Below are 11,307 nucleotides of genomic sequence, written 5' to 3' on the forward strand. Positions count from 1 at the left end.
TTGGAAAGCATTCACTTGTTCCCCTACATTCACTTTGGTCATGTCCCAAAGTTCCACAACTCTCACATACTCCACTTGGAATTGATGATGATGCTACCATATCATTAACATGTTGCTTGGGTGATTTGGAGGCCTCTTCAAGATTACCCATGGCCTTCTCAAACTTCAAATTAATGGTATCAATATGATCACTAAGTTGAGCACCCAATTGAGTAATGGAGTCCACCTCATGTTTTCCTCCTCTAGTAGCCTTCCGAGGTCTACTATATTGCGAGTTATGGACCGCCATTTCCTCAATTTTATTCCATGTTTGATTGTCATCGACTTCGGTGAACATACCATTTGATCCCATATTGAGAATGTTTTGGGAGTCTTCATATAGACCATTCCAAAATTGTTGTATAAGGAACCACTCGCTAAGTCCATGGTGTGGACAAGATTGACAAGTGTCCTTGAATCTCTCCCATGCTTCATACAAAGATTCCTCATCCCTTTGTTTGAACCCGGTGATTTGGGCTCTCAACATTTTAGTCTTCTCCTTAGGATAGAATTTCATGTAGAAAGCAAGTACCAATTTCTTCCAAGAATCAATACCAAGTGTAGCCTTATCTAGGCTCTTAAACCATTATTTCGCGGTACCAATCAAAGAAAAAGGAAATAAGACCCATCAGATTTGGTCTTGAGTAACTCCGGTTTGAGAAATCGCATCACAATAGTCACAAAAAGTCTCCATATGAGAATGAGGGACTTCACTAGGCATCCCTCCAAATTGACTTCTCTCAACCAATTGTTTGGCAATGAAATTATCGGTTAAATGTTGCGGTGTAGGATTACCATTTGGTAGGTTCTCCTCGGTTGGTACGGAATGTGATGAAAATTTAGGCATTGTGCGTTGATTTTGTGGTGGGTTTTGTATTGGGTTATCCTCTCCTTCTCTTGCAAAAGGTTGATGAACTCAATGTTATTTGGTTGAATGTCCAAAATCTCACCAATACCTCTCAAAGTATTTCTAGCAAGTCTTCTATTGTTGGTCAAAGTTCTTTCGATTTCAAGATCAATGGGTAACAAGTTACTTTGTGATCTCCTAGACATGCAAAATATCAAACAACTTGAAAACAATTAGAACAACCTTGAGGAGATTAACTTCCCCAAGGTAAAGAAAGACACAACGAAAAACAATTAAAATAAAATCAAATCAAGTTAACACCGTCCCCAGAAACGGCTCCATTTTTGGTGTTGTTGTAAAACTCGTCGTCAAAAGTTACTCAACCAAAACAATATTTATAACTTCACCAACTACTCTTAGTAAAGAGGCAAGTAAAGGTCGGATCCCAAGGGACGGGTATTGATGTAGGATTTTCAATTGCAAATGGTCGTGTCCTAGGGTGTCATAATTTGGGGTTGAGATAGGAGATCAATTAAAACTAATCAACAATAAAAACAAAGCAAGGTAGATAAAATGAAGGTGTAAACAATTGATTAATAGCACTAGGGTATCATGGGTTCATAGGGGAATACATGGGAGTTGATCATACAAACATGTTCTCAAATTATAAACAAGCAATTATTGTTGTGATGGGATCGAGTTAGTGTATATCTTACAATCCCTAAGAAGGTTTGGGTCCCGGAGCCGAATCAATTAGATTGTACAACGCCTACAAGTCGACTTAATCCTCCCTATTCAACATTATGCATGGTCTAATGAGGCTCGAGTTGGTTTATGTCTTACAAGCCTCATTGAAAAGATAAGTGATGGGTAAAAATGCAAGGATTCATAGGCTCGGATTTCATCAAATATAGCATGTGCATAAGTTGAAATCACAACAAGCAAGCAAAAAAATTGTGTGAACATATTAGATTAAGCATGAATCATTCCCCATCTTTGTTTCCCCTAATTACCCATTAACCCTAGCTAAGGAAACTACTCACTCATGTTCAAGTTTAACATGCTAACAAGGTTGTCAATCACATTAACAAGGCAAAACATGATTAATTAATGAAAATGATTAACAATAATTAAAGCAAGGATTAAGAGAATTATACCCATGGAGATTCCAAAATAATAATGCAAAGAATAATAGAAGTACTTGATGATTGATGGAAGGTTGTCAATCCTCCAAATAAACCCAAATAATCTTCTAATTACCCAAAATAAATGATGAACAATAGAGAAATTAAGGAAAGATTAAGTATTGAGATTTGTATTAAGACTAAATTAAGAGTTGATTACAAGATTAAGGATTGATTACTAATTGATTAGAACTTTATTAAGAGAGCATTAAGATTGCTTCCTAATCTAGGTAGTACAAAGGGGTATTTATACTAAAGATTAGGTACAAAGATTAGGGTTACTAAGGGCTTAAATGACTATTAAGCACCTTAAGAAAAGTTGAGGAAGTGCTCCTCTCCAAGGAGATGAGCATCTCCGTTTTGCTAGTCCCGCATAGATATGCTCGTCCGAGCGGCTTGGAAGCCAGCACGGTGGTTTCTGTCAGGAGATCCGAGCGGATCATTAGGGGAGACGCTCGGATCTTAGGGCTTCAAGACAAGCGTATTAAGCTCGGGACGCTCGGATTGTTGTGCAGGGAGACGTCCGGATTGCTTGCAATCCGCTCGGATCCTGGGTCAGACACTTCTCTTTTCTTCAATCCTCAACAATCCGCAGGGATCTTGTTGGGGATGCAAGGATCCTTTCATCATTGCCCAATCTACTTTATTATCTATATAGGCCTTCTAGTATCGTCTTCCCTTTGATGCTTGGTCATTAGATGCGATCAATTTAGCTCCATTTCGCCATGTAAATGCAAGGTTTGCACTCCTCTCCTACCAAGGAAACAAAACCTCAAAGAATATGCAAGATGGGAAACTAAAGATAGTAAATGACCCAATCGTGCACTATAAAGCATAGGAACGAGGTTAATTCGAGGACTAAATGTGCTCAAATATGAGTCACATCAGTACTTTTTGAGAGGTGGGCACAATTCCGGAATGGAGATGATGGTGCTATGATCCACATTGTCAATGGAGGTTTAGTAACAAGACTTGCCAAGTTTTTCAACCCCAACTTTAACAACAAAAATGCATATGTACCTCTTCCGGGTACTACCAAGATTGATGAGATGTTAATCTTTCGACACCACCATTGGATTACCTTTGAAGGGTTTGAGCGAAGAATCAAGTGGCTTACCAAGGGAAGCACCCCTCTTTTTCTTCCTATGGAAGGATTATCGAGAGTATCACCTAGAAAGGGTCCCCTTTCACAAGTACCATCCTACCTTGTACCAACTCGTTTAAGCCAAGCAAATCAAACCCCACCTCCTACTCAACCCCAACAAAATGAGCCTCAAGCAAATGAACAAGAAAGAAATGTCATCCCACCTTACCCCTTTCCATATCAACCCTACAATCACCCAAATCCCTTCATCCTTCCTAGAGGACTATGCAACGGGTCTACTCTAAGATTTACACCGAAAGTAATATGAAGATAGAGTAGATAATTACTATTCTCTTTATCCTCTATTCCACTGGATGGCTCATCAAGGGCACATCAATGAAGAGGGAATGCTTCCCTCTTGGGCTCAAGTGGAAATTCTCTTTCCAAAATCGGAGCATGCCAACAGCGGAGCACATGGACATGGAGAAGGAGAAGGAGTGGGTTCGAGTGGCGGTGACACGGTGGAGGTTAATAGCGATGGGGATGAATTTATGGATTTCTATGTGGGCAATGAATCACTAGCGCAATGGGATAGCGATCTTGGAGGGGATGATGGTAACTAATGAAGATGTTCATAGGCTTGGTGGAGCGGACATGAGGCACCCACCATGGCTTAGGTGAAACTCTTCTATTCCCTTTCATTTTTCATGTCAAAAGTTTCATGTTTTTCTAACTTGGTTTATGATTAATTGTTTCAAACTCTAGAGGTGTCCTTGTAAAAATTAAGGACTATTTTTCCACCTTAGCAACATCAAGGTGATGATAAATTTATTGTTCCCGCTTTGAAAATCCAAAATGACAAATAGGATTCATGCATTGCATCCTTTCCTTGTGCATGAACTTCCCTATTTTTACACTATAAATAGTGTCTTACTTAGTTTGGGGAAGTTAAAACACAAGGGATGCGAGTTAATTCAAATTAGCTCTCCGAACAATAGAAAGCATGCATCATATAGGGTAGAGTAGAATGCATCACTTATGTATATATGTCATATAGTTTGCATATTAGTGTAGAAATCATGCATATTCATTTAGCTTGCATTACATAATTTCCTATCGTATTGGCCATTGAGGACAATGTCCATACTAGTGTAGGGATTGGAAATTCTAACTTCACTTTTAAAATCAAAAATGATAAAAATTGAAAAATTTCGAAAAACACAAAAACATGTTCTTTTATTTCACAAAAACAAAAACCATAAAAATTTGAAAAATTTTAAAATCCAAAAACATGTTCATTCCTTTGTAGTATAGAATTGTATATTGTGTATATACTTGTGTTTGTTTGTCCTCTTATCACATTGGATCGACTACGCCACATCCGAGGCATGAGGAATATGAAGACCGCATGATATAATCTTTCCAATTTCCTTTTTCCTCTCTATGTTAATGAATATGTGGCTTTATTTTGGTTGATATGGTACAAACCAACGTTATCTTAGGAGTTGCATGTATTTTGTATGGCATACTAGTTAATAGAAGCATATGCATTAGGTTGTATAAATGTTAGTTGCATCATGGCATGTAGTTGCATTTTAGAAAAAAAATTGTGAAAACATCTAGTTGGGAAATTTGACAAGTGTATATAAGGTCCTTGTAGATACTTTTTTTCTTGAGACTTTGCTCATTAGAATACCTCTAAAACACCCTAGGATGTGTCATGCTAGTATCATTTGACCCATGGACTAAGGCCTAGTCAAGAGTACCTTGTGATGTGATGACTCATTGGCTACCGTTTATTCCAAGGTGACCCTTGAAACCATGCAACCATCTTCCACTTCTATCATCATTTTTGTCAACAAAAAGGGAATGGGCACAAAAATTATCAATTTGATTTCAAGTACCAAAATGAAAAACAAGATGTTTGCACAAATTTGCATCAAAGAAAAGAGGAGTACAAAAATAAGAACTCCTATGCTTCAAATAAAAGCGCCCTCGTTACAAATTGGGGTGACTTTGAAAATGTTCAAAAAAAATGAAAAAGTTGAAAATTGTCAAGCATCAAATTGCCAAATATCAAAGAAATGGCAAAGAAAATTGTTCTTAAAAATGTCAAATGCCACAAGAAATTTGGGGGAATAACAAAACCAAAAGCAAACTTCCACTATGAAACTCAAAAGCATATTGATCCATTTTTCCATTGAACCCACTTTTGTGCATGGTAGAGAGGGGACAACCCTTCTTCTTGTCTAGGCAAGATGGGGAATTCCAAGATCCTACAGTGTTTCTAACATCATAGGGAGTCTACTCTTGACAAAAGCATTTAGCAATTGAGGACGAAGGTACCCTAGCTTGACACAACTTGGAGGTGATTTGTTGGTATCCTCCTAGGCTTAGTAACTTAAAGAAACCATATCTATAATGGAGTGTGTACCCTTATATTGCTTCCCCTCTAGATAATTTCCGCCACTTAGAAGTGGAAAGTGGCTATTCTTTTGTAGATGCATCCATTACCTTCTTTTGTGTGCTTAATGATTGGATGTATCGCCATTTTGGCAAGCCCCACCTTGCCTTGCAAGAAGGCATCTTACCTCATGGATGTCTTGTTGTGAGTTGAAAGGGCGGAGTGAGACCCGCTAATTATCTCATATCGGCTATATTAGTAGGTTAGTTTAAATAAATGTCATAGTTTTAGTCACCTCTTTACTCGGGACGAGCATGATGGAGTAGTGTCCTCCACAATAAGTGCGTTTACATATTAAATCTCGTAAAAGGAATATCAGGGATTTAACTTTTTATTTGTTAGCTGGTCATCGTTAATCGGTAATGATTGGCTGACTAGAGTTTGACATTACTGTCGTGTAACAGCGGTGATCAGCTGATCCCTTTAGGTCACACCTATAGGATGATGCTCAAATGGAAAAATTAATTAAATCCTTGTATTAATTGACTATTAATAAGTCAAGTGAATGTATTATTTGATGACGAGTTACGAACCCGGGCCAAGGGGATTTATTATTTAATTATTTGATGATTAATTAATAAATGTCAATTGAAATTTAATAATTAATAGTTAATTAATTAAATTTATACGATATGTGTATAAGTTTTGAGGTAAAGATAATTAGCTATTTTAATTTACAAAAGGTTGTAAAATTAGCTAAATGGGGTAGTATTAACACAATGTATGTTGATAAAATGGTCTCATGATTGCTTAATAGTTAAGTAGTCAATAGTGGTTAATTTGTATTATTTAACTGTTAAATAATTAAATTAATATTTAATTATGTAAGATAATTAAATATAAGACTTATAAGCATTTGTGGGGCAAATATCGAAAACCGAAATTGACCAAATACAGTCCAAATGTTCCGGTTTTTTATAGGACACCAAGTGTTTTTTTAAGTGGAAATTCCACTTCCTTTTATTCCCCATATTTGGCTATAAATACCCCACTATTCACTTCATTTTCTTAGTTGGAAAAATTAGAAGTAAAATTGGTCTTTTTAAGGGCTCCAAAACCGGTTGCCTTTCCTCCATTAAAGGCCATTTTTCCTTCTTATTTTGTTCATCTATTTATCCAAAAACACATATAAATATCAACTAATAATATTATCAAAGTAATAATATTAATTGGTACATCAAATATACAAATAAACAAGGTTACTACTACATTTACCTAGTTAGTATTTTAGTAGTATTTTGGGTTTATCTTGGGTGCCACCTTAGGAGATTACCTACTTTGGTAATTAAGTTGTTGTAGGATCATCCTTATTCCATTAGCACAAGAACAACATCAAAGAAGGAGTCTTTGAGTTGTGCCCATTTTGCCTTATAACAATGTTAGGAATTTTTGTCTTAATATGGTTTAATACCATCTCTTTTATATTTTGCTTTACATGCATGTAGATTTAGGCCACCTAAAATTAATTTGTAATTTTGATATCATAAGATGAGTATTAATTTGGTCTAAATAACTAACAAGTGGTATCAGAGCATTGTTACATACATGCATGTTGTCTTAAGACGATTTTAGTAATTTATGAGATAAATTAATAAAATTGATATTATATTACTAAAATTAGTTTTATCACATAATATGGTCTTGCATATAAATAATCTGGTCTTAGGATGATATGGGACGAAAATTTTATTTTTGTTATATTTTTCCACTTTTTATAACTTAAAATGGCATAAAAATGAATAAAAATGCATTAAAATTAATTAAGAGTTAATTAAATTGGGTTGCTTGTTAATTTTATGCATATTTATTTAGAAATAACCACATGTATGTTCTATTTATGAGATAAGTAGATACTTTAAGTTAATGTGATTAATTTAGATAGTTTATTGATTTTTATTTGATAAAAATTGGTAAATAATGGTTATTTTGCAAATAAATATTGATTTAATTTTAGGGCTCGAAATTTTTGAATTGTTAGCTCCTGAAAATTGTTCCAAAATTTACAAAATTTAATTTTTAGTTATTTCAATATTTATGGTTTGGTTTAGAATTAAATCGTAAAAATTGCCGTTTTATCGATTAAATTGTAAAATCATTTTAAATAAATTTTAAACCCAAAAAATTTCACTTGCATGTCATTTTTGGTATAAGACCAGAATGTTCATGGCCTTGAAATTTATTTTTTCCATAAATTTTATAATTAAATGAAATTTTTCATAATAATTGTGAATTATTATGTCTTTTTGTCATAATTTGTGTTTTAATCCCATATTAATTCAAGATAATTAGTGAGAATAATTGTTTTGAAATTAGACCATATTAGTATCATTAGCATATCTTAAAATTGTTTTAAGAATTGATTATGAATTTTTATTGGTAAAAAATCCGTCAAAGAAAGCTCAAATGATCGTTGTTGGTAAGTTAGACGATTTGGCATGACATTTTCCATAATGCATTTTATTATTCATTTGGATGAATGTTTTTTTTAGCATTATAATTATGTAATTTTTCCTAATATGGCCATAGGTAGAAGTTGGTATTTCCCGTAATGTAAGGGAATATCGACTTGTTTTGTAATTAATTACGATTTCGTATCACCTAATTTGTAATTAATTAATAGTTTTATTTTAATTTTATTACAAATTGTATAATAGGATATTGTTATGTAATTTAATTATTAGTAATTAAATGAAGCATCTAAAGACGGAGTTTTCATGAAGACGGTGTTTTCGGAAAGGCGTTCCGGAATCCTAAAGAAGGAGGACATTTTTATGAAGATTCTAGGGACCAAGGAGTTGGTTTCCAAAGTGTAATAATTTTAGTTAATTAGATTAACTAGGTGGCCATATTAGGACTTTTTTGTTTAATTATGCATTCATGCCAAATCGTCACTACATGTTTTTTTTTTTGTTATCAATTTAATTGTCTAGCATTCACCAATTTTGTTCATTTAATAGTGATAGAAAATTAAATTGAAAAGATCTCTCACATTTAGTTTAAAAATTGAGATTAGCCTCACCAAATAATAGCACCTATGAATCCCTTCTTCATTAGAGGTAGGTTCGGATCACCGAGGTACACTTTTTTTACGTTGAGTAAGTAGGGTAATAAAAGTTATTACGCGTGAAAATTGGTTGGACTCAACGGAATAAATATGGGTTGAATCGGTCCACCGTGCCCATATTTATTTCTGGGGCTAAAAGATAGATTTTAAGAAAATCCGTCAACCAAGAGTTCTAGTAGTAGAATCAGTCAAATTGTTGACTCACCAAATTTATATAAATATGGGTTGAATCGGTCAAACGTGCCCGTGTTTATATAAAATTGGATCTTGGAATCATTTATATAATTCAGTGGGAGATCATTATATAAATGGGAACTTGTTAAAATAGTTTCACAAGTTAAAAAATTTTTTAGACGATAAATGTTAATCTTTCCTTTCATTTCCTTTGTAGTAATCACGATGACTTCTACTAGTGAAACCGCCACCATAGCTAGAGATTCATGGCTACATTCTTTTATGGATAAATATGTTTTAAAAGCCGACGGTAGTAATTTTAAAGATTGGGAGAAACAACTTCGATTAGCTGCCGCAGGTGATGGCAAATTATGCTACCTTGTCGATCCCTCTCCCCCTTCGCCTAGTACTAGGGCCACTGCCGATGTAAGGGAGGCTTTTTAAAATTATCAAAAGGAATCCGCTGCAATTAAAAATGTTTTGATTTTTTCAATGGATCCTGCTTTACAAAGGCAATGTGTCAAGTTTCATGATGCACATGAAGTATTCTCGAGGCTTTCAACTATGTTTTCTCAAGCCCCGAGAATAATTCAATATGACACCGCAGTTCATTTCTTTGAGGCTAACCTCAAAGATGGTCAACCTGTAAGTTCACACGTACTTAAAATGATTGAGTGCGTGGAAACTTTAGAGGGGTTAGGATGCAAGATCCCCGACGGACTTGTGGTGGACCGAGTGCTCCACTCTCTCTCGCACGTCAAAGGATTTACCCAATTTAGGGTAAATTATAATATGACGAACATGAGAAAGAGTTTACACGAGCTCCATTCTCTGCTTGTGCAAGCAGAGAAGGACATAGGATTGAGTGGGAGTACAAGGAAAGATGTGCTTGCGATAAACGTGAAGGGGAAGAAGCAGTTTAAGAGGAACACCGGTAAGAAGCCCGTCCAGGTGGAGGGCAAAGGTAAAGCAATTGCGAATTGCTCTACCAAGTCTAAACCTATAAAGAGTAATCCTCTTAAAGATACTTGTAATTACTGTAATAACAAGGGACATTGGAGGCGTAATTGCACGAAATACTTGGATGATATCAAAGCTGGCATTGTGAAGCCAACATGTAATTTCTCAACCGAATCTTTTATGATAGACATAAATTATGCTTCAAATACAACTTGGGTATTAGATACTGGTTGTGGTTCTCACTTGTGCAATCATTTGCAGGGCCTAAAAAGAATAAGAAAGCTAAACAAGGGTGATGTTGATCTCCGAATGGGTAACGGGTCGAAAGTAGCCGCCGTCTCAGTAAGAACTTATGTACTTAATTTAGCTTCGGGGTTGCAGTTGTTTCTTAATAATTGTTATTTTGTACCAACATTGTCTAGAAATATAATATCAGTATCTGTGTTAGACACAGAAGGTTTTTCTTTTATAATTAAAGACAAACGTTGTACTTTTTCCCTTAATGGGATTGTATATAGCGAAGCTATTTCAATCAATGGTATTTATATTCTAGATACTTGCAACGATGTTTATCATTTAGATAATAAAAGACTCAAAACAGGTGATCCCGATCAATCTTATTTATGGCATTGTCGATTAGGACACATTAACGAGAAACGCATTAAAAGACTAATGTCGACTGGTATAATTAAACCTTTTGATTTCGAATCATTTGGTACATGCGAATCTTGTCTTCTTGGCAAGATGACTCGTTCACCTTTTCTAGGAAAAGGATCTCGAGCTAGTGAGTTGTTGGGTTTAATACACACCGATGTATATGGTCCAATGACAGTCACTGCTAGAGGTAATTATGACTATTTCATTACTTTTACCGATGACATGAGTAGATATGGGTATATCTACTTAATGAGGTATAAAAGTGAAGCTTTTGATAAGTTCAAAGAGTTTCAGAATGAAGTATAAAACCAATTAAATAAGAAGATTAAAGCATTGCGATCAGATCATGGTGGGGAGTATTTAAGAAATGACTTTAGAGATCACCTTACAAACTGTGGTATTGTATCCCAGTTAACTCCTCCTGGCACACCACAATTAAATGGTGTGGCTGAAAGGAGGAATCAAACTTTATTAGATATGGTCCGATCAATGATGAGTCAAACTGAGTTACCTAAGTCATTTTGGGGTTTTGCCATTTCATCTGTTATCCGCTCACTTAATCAAAGTCCCACTAAAGCAACTGACAAAACGCCATATGAGATATGGAAAGGGAATGTCCCGAATCTGCGATACATGAAAGTATGGGGTTGTGATGCTTATGTCAAGAGCAAGTCTGACGATAAGCTTGCACCTCATTCTGAAAAATGTATTTTTGTAGGCTACCCTAAAGAAACTTGTGGATATTACTTCTACAATAGTAGCGAGAACAAAGTGTTTGTGGCTCGTGAAGCTGTCTTTCTTGAAAAAGGGTTTATTTCTAGAAGACAGAGTGGG

At 35.1% G+C, this 11,307-nt stretch overlaps 1 non-coding gene across 1 annotated transcript; it reads left to right on the forward strand.

Annotated features, from left to right (window-relative positions):
- The first annotated feature begins 419 nt into the window (after window positions 1-419).
- Window positions 420-526, forward strand: LOC141640216 (small nucleolar RNA R71). The gene has a single exon (XR_012542906.1). It is a non-coding gene; the product is annotated as a small nucleolar RNA R71 (small nucleolar RNA).
- Window positions 527-11,307: the final 10,781 nt, after the last annotated feature.

This window comes from Silene latifolia, unplaced genomic scaffold, assembly GCF_048544455.1.
Source record: "Silene latifolia isolate original U9 population unplaced genomic scaffold, ASM4854445v1 scaffold_73, whole genome shotgun sequence".
Lineage (NCBI taxonomy): Eukaryota > Viridiplantae > Streptophyta > Magnoliopsida > Caryophyllales > Caryophyllaceae > Silene > Silene latifolia.